Here is a 6383-nt window from a genome sequence, read left to right as displayed (position 1 = left end):
CCCAGCCGCCTCCCGCCCCCGCCTCATGCTGGCTCTTCTGAGAAAGGAGGAAGGTGTGGGAGGGCCAGGAACCCTGCCCAGAGAGCCCTTTCTAACCTCAAGCCAGAGCGGGACCCCGCCCCCGCCATTCTGTGAAGCCTCCCCTTCCTCACCTTGGTCTCTAACTGGGTTCTTCACACCCCTTGAGACCAGCCCGCTGGGTTCTCTCTCTACTCTGCCTGAAAAATCTGCCCTTTATGCCAAATTCAAGTCCAGTTTCTCATTTTGAAGCAGGATGATGGGGAATGATGTGCTAGGGGAAGCTTCAGCGTAGGTTTCTAGCTTTTCCCACCAGTTAAGGCGATCCAGGCACCCAAACACCAGCTGCAAAATTCACTGGAAGGAATGGCGGGGAAGAGGCATCCCTCTGCCTCCTTTAGCTCTGTGTGGCTTCAAGCAGCACCCAAAGGGCAGTGGGGAATCTGTTCCCATTTTGGGGAGGGAGAGACTGAGACCTGAGGGGAAAGAAAATCAGGGGCTGAAGGTCCAGCCAGTTTCAGAAGCCCTCAGGGCAGGGATCCCAGGAGCCCCTACCTTACAGTATGTGTGTGTCCTTGTGTCTGTGGGGGTCTCTCTCCTCAGCCCACCTTGTGTCCTCAGCCCCCTAGAACTTGACTCCTGCTGCACAGAGCTGGGACTCCCCAGAGTTTGAGTTGGGAAAGGAGAGACTCCCCCTAAGAAGTATTTTCCATCCTCCTGCTGTGAAAGCTCAGGAAGTTCTTTCTGATACCTGGTCACACACAGCTGCCATCCAACAAACAGGGGATAGGGGAGAGGGGAAGGCACACAGTCAGAGATGGCTTGCAGGGGTCTTGGGCCAGAACTCAGGGCAGCTCTACTGAGGAAACTTGAAAGTTCCGGGAATGGAGGGTGGTAGGGAGAGAAGAGTCATCAGTATTGTGCAACAGACAGAGGGAAGCAGGAAAGGGGACGGGGGAGGAAAGGGATGGCTGGTCTCTGGAGGACAGGCAGAGGCCTGGGGCTGTGGGCTGCCCATCACCCCCTTCCTAGGGGCCTGCCCGGCCAGAGTTCAAAGTCGCTGTCACCCCACAACTCATTAACCCTAGTATCACCAGGCTGGAGTGGCAGTGTTTTTATGGGCAAAGTGACGCCGAATGTGCCCCTCCTTTCCCTGCTACCTCCCCCAGGCAGCGAGCATCTTGCTGTCTCTGAGGCCAGAAGAGGAAAGAGACTGTTGTGAGGACCAGAGGTGGAAGAGAAAGCAATAAGCAGTCATCCCGTTTTCTCCATAGTTTCTTCTTCTTCTTCTTTTTTTTTTTTTTTTTTTTTTTTGAGACAGGGTCTTGCTTTGTCACTCAGGCTGGAGTGCAGATCACGGCTTACTGAAGCCTTGACCTCTGGGGCTCAAATGATCCTCCCACCTCAGCCTCTGGAGTAGCTGGGACTACTGGCATGCATGACCAGGCCCAGATAATTTTTTATTTAAAAATTTTTTTTTGTAGAGACAAGGTTTCGCGTCTTCAAGGCTGGTCTCAAATTCCTGGGCTCAAGCGATCCTCCCACCTCAGACTTGCAAAGTGCTAGAATTACAGGTCTGAGCCACTGCAGCATAGTATCTGGGCACTGCCTGAATCCCTAGGGGAGAGGAAAGATGGGACTTCTCTCTTGGACTGTGAGCTCCCTGAGAGCAGGGACAGCTTCCAGGTCCCCAGCACCCTACAAGGGAACTAGCACTAAAAAGGGCTCATTCCTGCTGATGGGAGATGGGAAAACTTATCCTTGAATGGGAATCTTCCCCTCGTGACCCATTTCAGGGTTCCCAAGAGGGGAGGGCTGTGGGGCTTCCCCACAGGGCAGCACCGGGAATCTGTGGCAGCAGGAACAGAAAGAGGAAGCTGAGGTCTTGTTGGGCCCTGGAGTTCAGCTGTCCTGTTCTAGACAAGCAGCCCTGCCAACATCGGGATGAAGGCCCCGGGGATAGGCATGGTCTACAGGCTGTCCATGACCAGGGCTCAGATGGATCCTCACCCTGGCACCTGCTACCACCCAACCTCCCCCAGACCACGTCCAAAATCCCAGACTCCACCCTCCGAAGACCCAGACCTGTAGCCCACCCCAATCTGGGGGAGACACTGCTGTTAAGGGAATGCAAAAGGTACAGACAGGGTGGGGAAGTCAGCACCTAAGAGACTTGACTGAGCCACGTGGCAAAAACTCCGTTTCTAAAAAAAAAAAAAAAAAAAAAAATTAGCTGGGTGTAGTGGCATGCTCTTGTGGTTCCAGCTACTCCGGAGGCTGAGATGGGAGGATCACTTGAACCCAGGAGGTCGAGGCTGCAATGAGCCATGTTTGCGCTCGTGAACCTGCACTCCAGCCCGGGGCTGTAACAGCAAGAAAAAAAAAAAAAAAAGAACGAGAAGGAAGGAAGGAAAGGAAACAGAAGGAAAGAAAGGAAAACAAAGAAAAAAAGAAAAGAGGCAGGGTGGCTCATGCCTGTAATCCTCAGCACTTTGGGAGGGCGAGGCAGGCGAATCACAAGGTCAGGAGTTCGAGACCAGCCTGGCTGTAATCCCAGCTACTAGGGAGGCTGAGGCAGGAGAATCTCTTGAACCTGGGAGGCGGAGGTTACAGTGAGCCGAGATCCCACCACTGCACTCCAGCCCGGGCGACAGTGCGAGGCTCCCTCCGAAGAAGAAGAAAGAAGAAAGGAGAAAGAAGAAGAAAGGGGAAAGAAGAAAGAAGAAAGAAGAAGAAAGAAGAAAGAAGAAAGAAAGAAGAAAGAAGAAGAAAAGGAAGAAGAAGAAAGAAGAAGAAGAAAAAGAAGAAAAGGAGAGAGAGAGGAGAAAGAGAAAGAAAGAGAAAGGTCTCTGATGGATGAGAAGGAACAAGGCGGGGATGCAGTCCTACCCACTTCGACTCCACCCCTTCCCAAGACCTTCACTTCTAACGCCTCCCTACGCGCAACAAAACTGGCCGCCGCGGGAGCCCGTCGATAGCCCTGGGACGCTTGAGAATTAGATCAGAAGCTCCGCCCTGTTGTGGGCAATATGCCCTTCTCAAACATGGCCGCCACGGCGCCTCTGGAAGGGAACCGCTCTGGGCCCCGCCTTTGATCTCGTTGGTGGGGCTGGGGGATGAGAGCTGCACCGCGCGGGACAAGTCGCCGGCGGCGCCCGACAGAGCAGGTGATTTCCCCTCCGGCCCCCGGCCCAGGGCTAGGAGGGTCGCGGAGAGCGCTGACCCAGGGTACCCGTCCAGTGTGTTCCCCCACGGTACCCCCCCGGGGCCCACCGGACCCCCATCTCTGATTCTCGCCGTGGCCTGTATCAAGGAACAACCAGTTACCTCAGGCCTGCCTCGTCATGTGTCCTGCAAGGCCACAGCCGCATCCCCGTGCCCTCGGGCGCACTATTCTGGACGCTTACGGGTGTCCCGCTAGCGGGTTTAGGGAGCTGCTGCTTCAGGGGTCGTCCGTCATCGCGGTCCCACTTCCTGTGCTCGCCCTCCCTGTTTGTGTTCCCGCCTGACTTTGGATGTAGGGATCCCTTGTTCTCCTCAATGTCCTTGATGCCTCTAAGGTCTGACTCGGGAATCAGGGGACAATTATATCCTCTGGGGCCTGCGTTATGGGTCCAGGGCCTCAAGAACCGGGCTTCACAGGGGCTGGGAGAAGCATTGAAGACCTCCATGCTAGACCCCTTGGTGCCTCCCTGAGAAGTTCGCTAGGACTCCTTTCACACTAGCTCCCAGGATTCCTCCTCCCACATGGCCTGCTCTCCCTCCACTTTAAGCACCTCCCCACCCCAAGGGAGTACCATAGTACTTCTTACCCCAGTCTCACTTAAATTTGTCCACAGTGTCTCTACCTAGCATCTGGAGGGTCCAGGCCTGTGCTTCTCTTGGGAAGCTCCCAGGTCAGCTGGGAGCAGTGAAGATGGGGCAGTTAGGGTTGGCTGCAGAAAGGAAGTGAGTCCTGCAGAATGAGATTTGGAGAGGCAGAGGCAAAGATGCTCTGAGCTGGGAGAATGGTGTGAGCAAAGATTCTGAAATAAGCAATATAGCCAGCGAGGCAGGAGAGGAGGTTCTGAATATAGGATGGGGCCACACAGTTTGCATCGTGAGAGATGAGGTAGTGCGGTGGTTAACAGTGAGGGTTCTGCAGCCAGACAGCCTGGGTGTAAATCTGCCATTAACTTGCCCTGTGACCTTGGGCAAGTTACTTAACCTCACAGTGCCTTCATTTTCTTTCGGGTAAAATGGGGATAATACTGCCAGGCGCGGTGGCTCATGCCTGTAATCCCAGCACTTTGGGAGGCCGAGGTGGGCGGATTGCCTGAGGTCAGGGGGTCGAGACCAGTCTGGCCCACATGGTGAAACCCCGTCTCTACTAAAAAATACCAAAAAAATTAGCCAGGCATGGTGGCATGGGACTGTAATCCCAGCTACTCGGGAGGCTGAAGCAGGGGCATTGCTTAACCAGGGAGGTGGAGGTTGCAGTGAGACGAGATCACGCCACTGCACTCCAGCCTGGATGGCAGAGCGAGACTCCGTCTCAAATAAATAAACAAAACAAACAAACAAATAAAATAAAATAAAACATATCTACGTTTAGAGTTATTGTAAGGATTAGGTAAGTTAATACATGTAAAAGTGCTTAGGACAATGCCTAGTAAGCAGAGGCAATAAATGCTAATATTACCATCATCAGAGGCATTTAGGCAGGACTCATGACAGGATGACAGTCACATCTAGTAGACACCATCAACCTATGATCCCTAATTTGGAGCCCCCTAGAAGTAATGGAATTCTGTGGGCTACATCTGGAATTTGAAATGTCTCATGGAAATCATGTTCTTACCCTGGAGAAGGCTGGCTGCTTAGGTGCTAATTAGGAAACCAGTCTGGCAGACCAGGTCTTCCCCAACGCAGGGGCTATGCTGGGAGAAGTATTATAGGAGCCCCTGAGTAGGAAGGATGTGCTGAGGAAGGCTAGCGGGAATGGGGAAGGGTAAAAGAGCTTAGAAGCCTGGGTGAAGTTTGGGTGGACCAAGAACAGGAGGAGGGAGGGAGGATGTTCCCTTGGAAGACAAACTAGAGAAAAGCTTAGGGGAGCAAGTCTTTTTATTTGGAGACAGGGAAGAGTTTCCTAAAAATTCCCTGGCCCCCAGGCCTTGGCTAAAAACCCAGAAGCATGAGACACATCCCTGAGAAGCTTCTTCCCTAGAAACTGGGCTTTCAGGCTGGGCCTGGTGGCTCACACCTGTAATCCCAGCACTTTGGGAGGCCGAGGCGGGCAGATCACCGGAGGTCGGGAGTTTGAGACCAGCCTGACCAACACAGTGAAACTCCGTCTCTACTAAAAAAATACAAAAAAAAAAAACTAGCCGGGCGCGGTGGCGGGCGCCTGTAGTCCCAGCTACTTGGGAGGCTAAGGCAGGAGAATGGCGTGAACCTGAGATTGCGCCATTGCACTCCAGCCTGGGTGACAGAGAAAGACTCCATCTCAGAAAAAAAGAAAGAAAGAAACTGGGCTTTCATGCAGCAGCCATGGGCCTTTGTCCCAGCAGAGGCTACCATGCAACTGACAGCCCAGGATTCAAGGGTGATGTAACCCAGGTCGAGGAGGTAGGTCCCTTGAGGTGGCTCTACCCTGAGGGAGCTGCATGATGGGATCTAGTATGCCTGGGCTGAGCCATTCTGCTCTTCCTCAGGGCCCATAAGGGCTCTGGCGCAGGTGGCATGCATCCCCCTTGTAGGCTGGGAGTCCTGCTTTCCAAAGTAACCCCTGTGCTATGAGCAACTCTGTTACCACTCAGGGGACCAGGCAACTGTGAGCATAGAAGATAGCCCTGTCCCAACTTGAAAGTCTTGATATCCTCCCTTCCCCAGAGTAGCCCCTAGAATAGATGCTGAACTAGGTGACCTGGATTTAAATCTGTCTACTGCAGTCAAGCCAGGTGACTCTGGGCAAGTCATTAAACACACTGAACTTCATTTCTTCATAGGTAAATTGAGGTGTAACTGTTTATTGAGTGCTCACTTCATGAGAGATGCTGAGTATACATTGGTGAATGTCAGCCCAGTGTGTAGTCCCTGCTTCATGAGACAACTGGAAGAAACATTAAACGTTGTCCAAATAATAATTATGGCTGTGAAAGGTGCTGCTAGTCAGAAAACACAGCCTTTTTTACATAGAGAGTGTAATATGGCAGGGACCAAACCAGTTCTAGGTCAGGGGTAGTGTCCCTTGAGGAAGGGAATTATTTTTATTTAAAAATATTTTTCTTACAGGCTGGGCGCGGTGGCTCAAGCCTGTAATCCCAGCACTTTGGGAGGCCGAGACGGGCGGATCACAAGGTCAGGAGATCGAGACCATCCTGGCT

At 52.8% G+C, this 6383-nt stretch overlaps 1 protein-coding gene across 2 annotated transcripts in view; it reads left to right on the top strand.

Moving 5' to 3' along the window:
• The first annotated feature begins 3043 nt into the window (after positions 1 to 3043).
• CUEDC2 (CUE domain containing 2) overlaps positions 3044 to 6383 on the top strand; it is a 12151-nt gene continuing 8811 nt past the window's right edge. The window contains exon 1 of one of the 2 annotated variants that reach the window (XM_011977469.1): positions 3044 to 3185. The gene's annotated coding sequence lies outside the window, so the exon portion shown is untranslated. The remainder of the gene's footprint in view (positions 3186 to 6383) is intronic. The other variant, XM_011977471.1, reaches the window with a different exon arrangement.

This window comes from Mandrillus leucophaeus, unplaced genomic scaffold (assembly GCF_000951045.1).
Source record: "Mandrillus leucophaeus isolate KB7577 unplaced genomic scaffold, Mleu.le_1.0 Scaffold18, whole genome shotgun sequence".
Classification (NCBI taxonomy): Eukaryota; Metazoa; Chordata; class Mammalia; order Primates; family Cercopithecidae; genus Mandrillus; species Mandrillus leucophaeus.
Note: the sequence above shows the minus strand (reverse complement) of the source record. Positions and strands in the feature narration are given on the sequence as shown.